The sequence below is a fragment of the Sceloporus undulatus genome, chromosome 2, assembly GCF_019175285.1.
Source record: "Sceloporus undulatus isolate JIND9_A2432 ecotype Alabama chromosome 2, SceUnd_v1.1, whole genome shotgun sequence".
Taxonomy (NCBI): Eukaryota; Metazoa; Chordata; class Lepidosauria; order Squamata; family Phrynosomatidae; genus Sceloporus; species Sceloporus undulatus.
Genome location: NC_056523.1, coordinates 233,917,470 through 233,932,583, shown reverse-complemented (window position 1 = coordinate 233,932,583; position 15,114 = coordinate 233,917,470). Strand labels below are relative to the sequence as shown.

The 15,114-nt window shown below is 40.0% G+C and overlaps 1 protein-coding gene across 2 annotated transcripts in view; it reads right to left on the bottom strand.

Moving 5' to 3' along the window:
- BNC2 (basonuclin 2) overlaps positions 1 to 15,114 on the bottom strand; it is a 333,536-nt gene that overhangs the window by 177,831 nt on the left and 140,591 nt on the right. The window lies entirely within an intron of this gene.

Below are 15,114 nucleotides of genomic sequence, written 5' to 3'. Positions count from 1 at the left end.
CAATGTGACCTTTATGTCACTAAAATGTTTGTTTTATGTTATATTTAATTATAAGATATCTCCCTTTAGCTGCCTTTGGTGTTAGTCTTCCAGAAATACAACTATTTGGTATAGCTGAAGGCACCTACAGTGAAAGTCTAGTCTACATACATGTGTACGATAGCTGGCAACATGCTCATTCCTGGCAGGCTGTCATTTTTTTTCATGCCTTGTCTACAAGCATCTGTACATTTGCTCTCCCACAAGCCTCTGTGCTCTACTCTAGTCCTGCTTTTCTTAGGACTACAGGGATATTGGGGAAAGATAAGCAAAAATAATTGGAAAAGCCCAAAAATAAAATTGCATGCTACCAAGATGCATGCTACCAAGACACATTAGGCAGTGATATTGCCTCAATCACTGGAAAAGATGTGCTTTGGAATAAATAGCTTGTCTTTGATTATACATAAATTAGTCATATAGGACTGCACTTATAGAAAACTCTCCTATTCTATACGTAGAGTTTTCTTTTTCTGACTATTACGGGAAATTGATTTTTCCTAATATTTAGAAACTCTGAATACATGTAAATCCTGTCTTGGAAACTGATCCTCTGGGATCTTAACTGCTCTAGATGCAGCCTTTTCCACTGTCTGTTCTACTCACTTTTGAGGAACTGGCTTCTTATACAGGTAGAGTATATCCATTACCTGAAATGCTTGGGATCAGAAATGGTTTGGATTTTGGATTTTATTTTATTTTTCTGTATAGTTGCATATAGATAATGAGATTTCCTGGAAATAGGGACAAAGTGTAAACAGCAAATTCATTTATGTTTTGTATCCACCTTATATACATAGCCCGAAGGCAATTTTAGGAACACCTTTTTATTAATTTTGTGCATGACACAAAGTTTGTGTACACCAAATCATCAAAAAGCAAAGGTGTCACTATCTCAACCATCCATGTGGACTCTTGGATTTTGCAGTATTACTGATTTCAGAATTCCAGATTAGGGATACTCAACCTCTACAATAGTTGTATTATGTGCCACCAGGTGACTGCACAGTAATACAAGCAGCAAAGTACAAACAATATACAATGAAAAATTGCCAAACACCTTTCGTTGTGCCTATTATGTGGCAGATGAGGTGGCAAAAAGAATTCTTTCTATCTTTAGCATACCATACACTTTTAAAATTAATTTTATTGCAATTAAAATCAAATACATATAAACAACATATAGCATACATCCCACAAATAACAAACAACTAATGAATCACAATCCACCCTCCCCATATGCAGGGGATCCATTCTGCCTCCCCCCCCACATATGGGGAAAAGAGTGCATGCTCAAGCTCCATGGAAATAACGGGGTGTGTGTTCACAGCGAGGCATGCGGTGCGTGTATGCGCCCCATTATTTCTGCCGGGGCTTATTGTGACACATGAAGGCATGCCAGCCAAATCTGATGTTATCTCTTTCTATGCTCAACCATTTTTCATTGTTTAGTCTTATCCATTCTTCTATCCAGCACATACTGCAGGCATAGTAATATAACTTTAGATCTGGTAACAACGATCCCCCTCTTTATTTAATCTCAACTATACTGGACCATTTTATCCTAGACTTTTTGCCACAAAAACTTATTTTCTTCAAATATCAAAGCACTTCTCATTATATATTATAGGAATATTTTGGAATAGATACATGAATTGTGTAAAACGATATTCTTCCTTAACAGAGATATCTATAATTTGGACCATTTTATTACATCTTTTTGAACTTCTTTCCAAATTTTATTATAATTTTTATTGAAAAGATCACCATTTCTTTTTGTAAAATATATCCCTAAATACTTTTTTTCAATCTTAGTTTGACTTTGCTCTCAATATTTCTTCTTCTTCTCTAGTCATGTTCATTGTTATAATTGCTATTTTATCTTGATTGCCTGCTAGTTTTCCATATTCCTGTAGAGTATGTAATAACTTGTCTATACTTTTTAGGGAATCTTCCAAGAGACAAACAATATGATCTGCAAATGCCTTAATTTTATGGTTACATCCCTTTGTTCTGATTCCTTGTATCTCTCGATCTTATTTCATCTTAATGCTTAGTATATCTAGAATCATTATAAATAGTAATGGTGATATTGGGGCTGCCCTTGAAGGCAACTCAGAAGCTGCTTCTAGTGTAAAATACAGCAGCTAAAGAGCTCACTGGGATTCTTTCAGACATCATATAAGACCTGTTCTGAAGGTGGCATACTGGCTAACAAGCCATTCCCATTCTGAATTCAAGGCATTGGCAATAACATTTAAAACCCCAAACAGCAAGGGGCCTTGATACTTGCAGGAACACCCCTGTTTCTATGTATGCCTGCCCATATATTGATGGGACTTTCCCCCAAGTCCTATCAGTATGGGAAATACATTGTGGAAAGACAGAGGAGAGGGCCTTTTCTGGGGTGGCACCCCACTTGTGGAATTACTTCCTTCTAGAGGTCTGATTGGTGCCAACATTAGAATCATGTTGACACCAAGTTAAAATGTGGCTTTTTATTTAAGACTTCCAACTAAACTGATTTTGTCCAGTCTGCATATGTTCTATAGATACAGTGCACCCTTGCTACCCACGGGACCTTTTCAATGAGTGCGTACTCCTGCTTGCACCACCACACACATGCACACCCACTGAAAAAGCCGGGGCTTGCTGTACGCAGAAGCTCTAATACATATTGCTACCAGTTTTGTTTCAAACATATTGTTTAGTTTCAAGCTTTTTCTCAAAGGATAGTGGAGCTTTTGATATCTTGCTTGAGAAAGAGGCATGAACATTTCCTGAAAACATTTACACAGCAACACAATTGCAGAAGAAATACTGTCTCTCTATATGGGAAGAGGCCTGCCTACTCCAGAATCTCAAGTTACATTGCCTTGCCATTCTCCACGCTAATGCTGAATGGATACAGTCACCAAAGTGGGAAACAGAACTGTCCCCACACATAGGCAAAAAATCACCTTATACAAATCCACCAAATGTGTAAATGCTGTTATTCCATACAGCAATACAATTTATGACGCTGTCAGGAAGTATTTCCTAAGTGTGAATGTAGTAGATGTTTTCTCCCCAAAAGAGACCTTGTTACTTAACTGACTGAATTAGTGTAAAGAATAAGAGCTCTTGTACATTTTAGGGTTTTCTAGTACTTTTGGAGAATTTGGTACTGTTCTTCAAACTGGCCAAATCCTGGAAAAAAACAACAAACGCTCACAATTTTGAAGGAAGGGAGGGCACTAACAATATGATTCAGGACAAAATTGATACAAACGCCATGATACAACAGTAGAAATATTCTGCATCACCATCACCCATACATTTTTTCTTTTACATCAAGCTCAGATTTAAGAGGTATAAAGTTAAGGAAGTTCTACTGAATTTAAAACAAATAAATGCACACAATGATTCACTTAGTTTGACAGCCAAGCTTCCTTACAAACAAACTCTTGCTTGTTTATATGTTTTTGGTGGAAAGCTGCCAACCTACTTGCAAATTTTTGTCATCCTAACCTCTCTGTAGCAAGAAATGGAGCAGGGAGTACTAAGAACTGCTAAACCTTTCACTTGTGACCATAGCTGTTTCCAATAGTATCCCAAAAAACATTGAGCTCCTCTATAATTTATAGCAATGACCTCTAGTTTGGGTCAAATGGTACCCAACTTCATTTAGAAAGATCATCATGTCCTTTTGTCTGGTTAGAAAAGGCAAAGATTCTTCCGGGAGGGAAGAGTATTGCCATTGATGCAGCTTTAATAGCGCTTGTGTGCACATGTGTGTGTGTAACTAGGACATTTATAGTGGTGAGCCCTATCTTATTCCAGCTTGATTTTTATTTAATAAGATAATAATGATCAAACACCTATGGCATTCAAATGCTATACTCTCTGAAAAGTTACCTACAGTGGGACCTTGGTATCCGCTAAGGTTTGGTTCCAGGACTCCCTGGAACTTGTGAAGGAACAGGGAACAGGGGAGACTATCAGAATCTGGCAGAGTATGCCATGGGATGTATTTTGCTGTTGTATTAATTTGGTTAATGTCATGTTATAAAGGCTCATATGTTTCAAATGTTATTTTAAAGTACTGGGAGTGATGGGAGATATAGTATTATATCATTCAAAGGAAAGGCCTGGCTAAAAAATGCACAAATTGGTATGGGAGAATTTTCCCAGGGCAGTCTTCCTAGGAAAAGAAAGTAAGGCCTGTTACAGACTGCCAAAATAAAGCTGCTTCAGGTCTCTTTGGAGGTATGCTATTTAAATGATGCATGGGTCATAAGAGTCCGGAGGTTGCGCCAAAGCCACACTCCATTCCTAAGCACTGGAGTGCAGCTTTGGTGCAGCTTCCGGATTCTTAGGATGCACACATCATTTAAACAGCATACCTCCAAAGAGACACGAAGCAGCTTTATGTTGGCAGTCTGTAACAGGCCTAAGAGACAAAAGCAGAAGTGTTCAGGGGGTGGGAGGCAGACAAATAAGGCTGGGTATAGCAATGTTTTAATTTGTAAACAAATGCAGGTAAAGCCCACGAAAATATAAAATGGGACATTGTTATTCTATGCTTGTGCTTGTGGATGATGGTAGTTCTGTCTGCAGATGTCTTACTGTTAACTTCTCCCATTGCTGAAATAACGTTTTGCTGTCTGAATACAAAAGGCTGGTTTATTGAACTGTAGGGAGTGGGCAGTTCTGACTGAAACAAAGGAAAGATGATAGAACAGTGGGCCGAAAGAAGAAGGTGAGTAAAGTAGGTCCTTGCTAACCACCATGGTTTGGTTCTAGGACCACTGTGATTATCAGAATGGTGTCCCTTATGTAAAATGGCAAAATCGATGTTTACTTTTTAGATTTAAAAAAAATATATTTTCAAGCTGTAAATCTGTGGATACTGAATCTGTGGATATGGAGGGCCAACTGTATAGAAAGGCGAAGTTGGCAGTACAGTATACAGCTGGTACATCTGTGAAGATAACATGGCTACAGTCCATAAGGGAAAGAGTATTTTCATTCATTGGAGCTGGCCTTGAGAGTAAGCAATGAAACATGTGAGCCAACAACCAATGGATATCAGTGGAAGAGTCTGTGATGTCTGACATGCAGTATGGAGAACCAGAGAACTCACAGAGGCATACTTGGTTCTAGTCTTCTCTGTGCATGATTAGTGTAGAATATGTGGACTCATGCTTGGTTAAAGCTGAACTATAATTAGAGGCAAACATTGAAAAGGAAAAAGAATTTTAAAAAGATACGAAGGAAAAGACCATTTGCACTGCAACATTTTTTAAAACAGAAAAAGAGAGGAAAAGAATCCATATGTGAAAATTGACCCAATGGAGATTAAGATGATTTATAGTCCCATTCTTTACCAATTTTCATGAGGATAAGCCCCACTGAACTGAGACCTCTGAGTCTCAGAATCCTGAGAAGCTATGTATGATTGCTCTGTTAATGCTGTATTGTAGCATAGTGGACTGGGTTAACTGTGTAAAAAATCCCAATCCATCTTGGACTACAGTATTCATAGAAGAGTTCCAATTACCTTAATAATTGCAGTGTCTTGCAATGTTCTAGCCTGAGATTGCCAGTTTGCCCATATGACCTCCTTCATGTAAAACATGCGTTCTGTCACAGAGCTATGTCTCTTCTCCTCCCAGGATACTAGTTATTCTAAGTTCATGTTCTGGCAAAGAGGTAATGTTTGTGCAGATAGTTACGATTATAACAAATCTATCTGAATTTTCATAGTCCCAAATCCATTTAAACTCACAAATTTGTCTGAATTCAAATATCCATGAGCACATTAGCTAAACACTACACAGAGCAAACTTGCTGAGCAGAGTTTGCTTTTCTACTAACAAACTGTTGATAGCATTTACAGTTACAGAAGATCCATAATGAAAATAAATAAATAAAATAGATTTACTAGGAAGAGAAGAGGAATATTATTTGTACAAGCCAGGATATTCATAATGTAATAACTATTTAAAACCTCACAAGAAATATCTCACCAGAAAAAAAATGTTTTTTTAAAATCACTTATGTTCAAACGTGACTGAAAACTCTGAACTGCACACTTGTTTCTGGTAGTTTAAAAACAACCACCAGTTTCTCTAGGAAGAAAACATTATGCCAGCAATTGGAAGTGGTGCTCTATTAATATTCAGTACATGCCAACACCTAAAAAATTCGGAAAGAAAATGTGAGGTGCCAAGTTTATTTTGGCAAAACTGGATGACATGATTTGTACTCTGAGTTGTTGTTTTTTAATAAAAAGTCTTTTAAAAATTCAAATCCTTTCCAATTAAAAAAAGAAGAAGAAGGAAGTAGTATTTCTGCCTCTCCAACTCTGCCCACATGTGCTGTAATACATAATTTTCAATCTTCTGTGAGTTATGATTGGACAACATTATGCTAATGCACTGGAATCATTAGGATTTTTTGGTTTTCTCGCTCTGTGTGTGTGTGTAAATTTCCTTAATTGCTTGGGTTAAATCATCCCCAAAAGCCACAGTAACTCTAAAACACTACCTTTCCCCCTACAGTCTCCCAAGCGTTGTTGACCTATTCAACAGTAAGTGATCATTCAGGCATACAATCCTTGAGATCTGCTGCTCAACTATTCATTTCCATCCCTAACTTCACTTACTGTCCACACATGACTTCACTTGCAATGAAGTTATAAGAAAAATCATAGTGGATCAAACCAAAGACCCATCTCTTTCAGCATCCTGTTGCTCACAGTAGTCAAATAGATGCATGTGGAAAACAGGGCGTAATCTTTTGTTGCACCTCCATGGTCATTTTTTGTAGTCAATATGGGTAGAGATTTGTTCTGTTAGGCATGAATGATTAGGCATGATTTTTCCTAATTCCAGTTGGCCCTCCACATTTGCACCTTTGACCTTAGCAGATTTGATTATTGGTGAACTTGATTAACATGTTCTCTTTAGGAATCTCAGGCGGGGTACAAACCGCCGCTTTGTGGTGCTTCCCCGCCGCCGCCATTTGCACCGTGCGGGAGCCGCAGCAGCCAAACCGCGCGACTCCCGCGCGGAGCAAAAAAGAAGCTCCATTTTGGAGCTTCTTTCTGCGGCGCATCTATGACGCCGCGAGGCGCCTGGCGCGGACTCACGACGTCATAGGCGCCGCGACACGTCTGGACGCTGTGCGTCCAGTACGTAAAGATGGCGGCGCCCATGTAGAAGGTGCGCCGCCATCTTGTACGTATAGGATACGTACTAGGCTTCCGCACCCCCCTTCCTAACCCTAGTACGTATCCTATACGTACTATATGGCGGTGTGTATCCCGCCTCTAGGTCCTGCAGCACAACTCTACCAGAGGTTGACCATACAGTCATGCTGGAAGACCTAGATTCATAGAGAAAACACTTCTCTAGACATTTCCAGCATGATTCTATGGTCACCGTCCACCTGGTGTTGACCACAGAGTTGTGCTGGAAGACCCAAAGATTTCCAGAGAGGTGTTCTCTCAAGGGGGAAAAAAAGAGAGCTTTTATCTTCTGTTTTCCACTTTCATAGGTTCATGATCTCCTAAGCTCAGTAGTGGACATCACCAAATATCCAAACTTGCCAAGTAAGTCCCAACGCCTAAATGTTTTTGAAAGTTAGGTTGGAATAAACTAGATGGCAGTGGCTAAGAGGGTGCTGAACTTAACACCTCCTGGTTAGGTTTTCCCCAGAGTGCCTGCTTTTTTGTTTGTATGTTTTTGAGCCTAGCTAGGGGAAAGAGTCTTTAAACCACTGGATCCTATTTTCCAGAATAAGTAGTGGAAGAGAGAAAGCTAAAAATCATCCCAATCTACTCTTCCATGATAAATGTGGGCTCAATCCACACATAAGGATTTAGAGGAATGCAACTTTGAAAAATTCACACTTGCTGAACAGGGAATTATAATCTTCCTTGTACCACTGACAGAAACACTCCTTGTAGGGTTTTTTATTATTTTAAGTTCCATGCATTATATACTCACCTTCAGGGTCAGAAATTCCCTATGCACTCTCCTTCCATCTATGCAAAACATAATTACCTTGTTGTTGTTTTTTCAATACACAGTTTCCCCCCCACCCAAAGCTGATTTTCCAATAAGAAACACATTCTTTTTTCTTAGTCAAGAAACCCACTAAAGCACCATGCACAAAAGATTTATCAAACAACAATACACATTTGAATGAAAAGGGAAATCTGTGGTTTTTCATTGCTACAACAGTGCACTATATATTTTTCCCCTCATCTGGAAATTATCAAGGGGAAATTAGATCATTTGCTTGAAATGATACCTAAACAGGATGGCTTAAAGCAGGGTAGACTTGATATTCCTACTTTAGAGCTTCAGGAAAATGTGCAGAACTTACAGTATGATCTACATTGATATAATTACACCAAACAAAAATTGATTCCTCAGCCCACACAAGTGGCTACTTCTGTAAGCCTGATAGAAAAAAAGGAGTCATGTTTTGGTCTTTATGGGGTCAGGCTGTGGATCATTTGAAATACCTACTACAGCCTCCTTCTACTATAATTGATTTAAAGCAAGTGACAACTCTTCCACATTCAACTTCTCTACCTGTGCTTCTTTTTGGCTTGGGAGGAATTAATACCCCTTCAGTTATGTTAAAAAGGAAACAGTTGGCCCCATACAGACAGGCCAAAATAAAGCTGCTTCAAGTCACTTTGGAAGTATGCTGTTTAAGTGATGCATGGGTCCTAAGAGTCCGGAAGCCACAACAAAGCCACGATCCATTCCTAAGAACTGGAGTGCAGCTTTGGTGCAGCTTCCGGACTCTTAGGATGCATGCATCATTGAAACAGCATACCTCCAAAGTGACCCGAAGCAGCTTTATTTTGGTCTGTCTGTATAGAGGGCCAGTTGTTTCTTAGCAAGGAAGTTGATCTGGTGCGTGCTTATGATGATCCAATTATTTCTCTTTGTAGAGGCATAAGTAAATGTGCTGCTCTGTTTCAAGGTAAATAGAAAAGTGTGATGTAGTGCTTTTGCCACAACATTTTATAAGATTTCAATGGCAAGTTCTGATTTTTTTTAAATTAAAAAAAGACTGCAAACTTGTATCTTATTTCCAGAGAAGAATCCTTGATTCTATCTGAAGTAAGCAGCCAGCTGAAGTACCAATAAACAGTAAATCTCTAAGGTTAGAGCAGCTAAAAATGTTTTCTTTAAGGAAGAAACAAGTCTTATTCTTTTGCAACTATTTATTGGAATCTCTCTGCTGCACTAGAAAAGAAATGTGTTGTACAATAATGTGAATCTTTCAGAGGTTATTTAACTGATAGGAAAAAAAACTGAGTGTGTTTTGACTTTTATTGGTATGCTACAGACTAGTTTCCATGTTGCTTTTTTTCAAATGTTAATGCAAAAAAAAAAAAAAAAAGTTTAGGAAATGTAATGAATATTGATACCTGAAACCCCAAAGTTAGTCTCTCAGCTTGCTTTTTGGTGAGAGAGTAAGAGAAGGAGAGACTACAACAATTGGTTGTGAATGATCTGCATGACACTTTGCACACAAAATTGCTCGGATCTGCTCTAACTTGGATGCTGTAGTTAACACAGGTCCAGCGGATGTAATCTTGGTGCCTCCCTGTCCTGTATTAATTGTATTAGTTTGTGCAGCCTTAAGATGTGAACAGAATTCTTGGAGAATATGTTTTGTGCATACGCAGAGTGTCACTCACCACTCTGCCCACAAACTATTATTGCCTTGTTTGCCACTAAGAATCATATCACCAAGTACTTGGTTGTTTTGTTGTTGTGTGCCTTCAAGTCATTTGAAACATAAATAAAGTTTTGTTTGTTTGATTCAAGGAGGACACACCTGGACTTGAGTTAATACTACGCTACTCACATCACAAAACACGGGTGGCAGAGGTGAGAATAGAAAATCCCATGAACTTGCCATCATAGGAGTAGAGTGTGGTGTGGAGTGCATTGCATATTTTGGTGGCAGTGTCGGGATATGTAAAATCCAGTGGCTGGAAGTGTGCTCAGAAGTGTGCTTTGGTTGTAGGGGGTCTGAGTGCGAATTACCAGACACCCAATATGGTATTAAATCTTGAAATAAGAAGTTTAGTATTTTAAACTCTAGGTGTTGGTGTCAGTAAAGCGATCTCTCAGGTATTCATACAAGGGTATTTGTAGGGGATTGCTTGGAAACTGATCATGCTAGAGTGTGATTTTAAGACTAGTCTCTGAGGTAAATTGCTGAGGTAATTGCAGGAGACTAGTTGACACAGAGAGAAAAAACAGCTAAAGTTTAGGCATTTGAGTCAGAGGAGTAATCTTTGAGGTAACAGCAGAAAGGTAATTTGTAGATTATTTGGACACTGACCACGCCAGAAATTAAATAGTCTCTGAGGTAAACGTACTGGGTATTGGTAGGAGACTGGTACAATAAGAAAAAGCACACTAAGGCGGGTTATAGACCGCCATTTCGGACGTCCTCAGGACGTCCCATTTTTAAAAAGGGGCGTCTCTTCTAGACACCCCTTTCCCTATCACGGACTCAGTCCGTGACAAATGGCAGCGGCCATTCCACACGCCGCCGCCATGTTTACGTCTTGGACACATAGTGTCCAGACAGGTCGCGGCAGTTATGACGTCGCGGGTGCGCCATGGGCGCCTCACGATGTCATAACGGCGCCGCAGGAAGAAGCTCCATTTTGGAGCTTCTTTTTTGTTCCGCGAGGGAATCGCGCGGTTTGTATGCTGTGACTCCCTCGCGGAGCAAAGAGCAGCGCTGGCACACCGCCGCAACGCGGTGGTTTGTAACGCCTCTTAGTGATTCCTGAGGTAAAAGTCTGTGGTAAACGTAAGGAATCACTATTCTGAAATCAAGATACAAGTGTTGTCTTTAAATTTAGTGAAAATTGGCCATTTTAAAGTATTTATTGAGGTAAATGTTGTGGGTGTTGGTAAGGGAATACGTCAAACATGCCTCCTAAAAAAGTCAAACCTCCAGATATGGTAGAGGAAGAGGACGTCGGAGAAGAAATGGTGGCTAGTGTTGACACAGCAGTTTCTGAACTGCAAGAAAGTGTAGCGATTTGGAAAATTAAGCTAGAAATGGCCAGAATTGGAAAGGAAACGGAAATAAAAGAAAGAATAGAAATGGCCAACATTGCAAAGGAGAAGGAAATGGCCAAAACTGAAAGGGAAAAAGAGATTGAGTTAGAAAGACTTAGGGTAAACCAAGCTGAAATGGATTATCAGCTTCAGATGAGGAGGTTAGATCAGGGAATACCTTAAACCCAGATGATGGCTGAGGTAAACAGAATTGACATGAAATGCTTTCCGATATTATAAAGGGGACAAGAATGTGTGAAGAATTTGAAAGAATGTGTGAAGAATTAAAAATATAATGGCCTGTTACAGACTGCCAAAATAAAGCTGCTTGGGGTCTCTTTGGAGGTATGCTATTTAAATGATGCATGGGTCCTAAGAGTCCGGAGGTCGCACCAAAGCCACACTCCATTCCTAAGCACTGGAGTGCAGCTTTGGTGCAGCTTCCGGATTCTTAGGATGCATGCATCATTTAAACAGCATACCTCCAAAGAGACCCCAAGCAGCTTTATTTTGGCAGTCTGTAACAGGCCAATGTAGAGTGTGGAGTGGAGTACGTCACAGTGATATTCTGTGTACACTGTATTCCAAGTATGGTAGAGCCTCACATTTTTAAAAGAAGGCATTACATATTGGCCATTTTACTTTCAGTTCCTCAACATCCCCACCTCAGAGGGGGGTTTTCCCCCCTAAGAAAACCATATGAACTTCATGGAGCTGCCATAAGTCGACGTGAAAGCACACATACACACAATTTACCATAACCTGAAGACTGCTTTCTTGGTCAATAACTATCAACTCAGACTTCAAAAGGCAAATATGTGAACTCGGGGGAAAAGTGTATTATCATTTTACACTTCTTTACACAGAACTATACAGATTTGGTTCCAGGACTCCCCCCACCCCCCATGGATACCCAAAGCCATGAATGTTCAAGTCCCATTATATATAATGGATAGTAAAATGGTGGCCCTGATATAAAATGGCAAACTCATTGTTTGCTTTTTGGAATGTATATATTTTTTTATTATTATTATTTTCAAGCCATGGAAGCTTGAATCTGTGGATAAATAATCCATGGTTATGGAGGGTCAACTGTATTTACCAAACAATAGTCCTCTGTAGTGATCCTTTCAGAGCTATTTCCAATACTTTTTTGTTCTCTTTTATCAACTAATTTGGCCATCTCATGGCTCAGTCCTAAGTCTAGACCAGCGGTCCCCAAACTGTGCCCTTTAAGAGATTTGGGACTTCAGCTCCCAGAACCCTATGCCATGTAGTCTGGGATTCTCGGAGATGAAGTCCAAAATCCCTTAAAGAGCACAGTTTGGGGACCACTGCTCTCCGTCATTGATGAAGAGGATAAAAGTGCTGATTAAACACACTGTGAAATACAAATGCTACCATAATATAAACCAAATAAAGTAAACACCCGAATTGATGAGAGCACTAGCCCATCTATTCCACTGTCACTCTCCATGTGGTTCCCACTGCTGTTCTCCATGGATCCATGGGAATTTTCATGTGTCTTGGTCACACAGAGAGCTTCCATGTGAATCAGGAGCTACCTACTCCAGAATGTTGCTCTCTATGGCGGGTTACAAACTGCCATTATAGTACGCGCAGAGCGCGTACTAGGGTTAGGGAGGTGCGGTGCTTCCACACACCCCTAACCCTAATACGCGCTCTGCGCGTAAAAAATGACGGTGGCCGTTCCAGATGGCCGCCGTCATGAGGATGTCATGGCCGCACCGCCTCTACACGGGGCAGCACGGGCGTGACATCCTCACTCCGCGCTAGGGCGCCCTTTCCGGGGACCAGGAAGGAGCTCCGTTTCGGAGCTCCTTCCTGGTTTGCAGTGGCACTTTGCTTCGCTGGGCGCAGCCTTCAGACGACTGCGTCCAGCGAAGCAATGGAGAAAGAGGCCAAGCGGCCCCTTTCTCCTTCTCCCCGCCGCCGCGGGGTGTCCTTGGGGCTTGAAGCCCCAGGGACACCCCTTTTCAGGCTGCGGGGAAGCGGGGTTTTGCTGCTTCCTCACAGCCTGAAAAGCGGCGTATCGGGGCCTCAGCGGCTGCCGTTCTGGCAGCTGAGGCCCCAATACACCGGGGAAAGAGGCGGGTGCAGCCCGCCCCAAATCGGCGGTCTATAACCCGCCTATGTGAGAAGTGTAATGGGAAATGGGGTGGAATCAACCCCCTTTCTTCTTGTTTATTTACTCAGCCTCATTTATACAAAGCACAGAAAGCTCTGTACATTATCATAGAGGTGTGAGTTTTTCAGAAAGGTGTGAAAATGCTTTAAAGCCATAAACTGCAACAGTGTCAGCAAAGTAGGGTTACATTACCCTGACTGCGCTATTAGACTCATCCCCTATCACAGCTCAGAAAACCAAATGTCTAGGGATGTGAATCCTGACTTGATTTGTTTTCATGTGATAAATTGAAATATTCAACTTTGTTTCTTCTTGATCACCACAAGATGGTGGTCTTTTCTGATCCTGGTCTTGAATGAAATTAAGATTTTTTTTCAAGATTTTTTGGCACATTTAGTAAAATGCACAGTAACGGAAAATGTAAAAGTTTTATAGTATAAGTTGTAGCACTACATGGTTGTTTGTGTTTTTGTGTTGTGATAGGTTTGTATTTGTGTATGGGCTTAGTTTTAGATAGGGAAAAGGCACTAAAATCTTGAGAAGTCATGGGAGTTTTTGAAAAATACATTTTGCATCAATTACAGCATCCATGGCCAGTCAAAAAGTCTCGGTCTTATATTGGAGGTGATATCTCATAAGGAAAGTTGAGAATCTTCCAAGGCCCTTGGAAACAACTGCAAGATTTATTCACATCTCTACCCATTTCTATCTCACTATGACCAATATTTCCAAATCTAAGTACCTGGCAGTGTTAAGGCTAAGGGACCACATTTTTTAAATTCCTGTGGAGAAAAAACAGATAAAATTATATTAGATTAGGTAGAACTGACTGCTATGTAAAAGACACTGTTGCTTGCTAATGCTCTCAAGGAGATATTTAATTTGTTGCACAGACATGAAGAGAAAGTAGCTGTCAGTTTAAGTGCCATTTCTGTCACACTTTTTAATAATATACTGTTGCTGTAATTATACTGCGGTTCTTTTATATTTAGTAAAAGCTTGCTCAGTTTTACAATGAAAAACAATTTAAGAAATTATAGAAACAGACTGAACACAGTGGTTCATTTGCTGAGGCAATTATCCAGATCCTTGTCAAGGAAAAAGAGCGAGAAAGAACAAAGACTGTGATGTGCAAAAAAATGTTTCTAATTCAATGCTATAATGCTTACAATATGTCTGTGGTTGTGTTGGATTATGTTAATAAACTGCAGTCAAAATGTATTTGTCACAACACAAAGGAAGGCGCTATCAATCGTCTTGCCAGATATTTTAAATTAGTCACCAAAATGTCTAGCCAAGGTTTCCTCTATGACCCTCAGATGAAGGGTGAGGCTTATTGGACAGTTGTTTTTTTCTTCCTGTGAGAGTAGACAGTCCTTCCCTCACCACCACAGAACACACACACATTATGATCCAGTATCTTGAACAATCTGGAAAATAACTTTCAAGTGAACAGAGATCGGCTTGACATACACAGGTCCACCCCAAATTCATCTCCATTTTTAAAATGTGGCTAGCGTTCACAGGCCAGATTCCTCTGGAGCCTCTGTGAACACACACTTTGGATGAGGTGGTGATAAGAAAAAGGAGAGTCACTAACAAAAAATAAATCATATAGAGGAGAAAGTATTTGTTACTTTTTAAGAATTTGGATGCTTTTTAAACTCCGTGAAACAAGAGCATCCTAAAACAAGTTAATTCAAGAACCACACTTACCACACACTATGCTAAGTAATCAACACAGAAATCCAGGTAATATCTATTCCCCTGTTATAAAAATCAAAACTAAGCTCTTCTTTTTTCTAAAGGGTTGGAGCCTTCACAAAT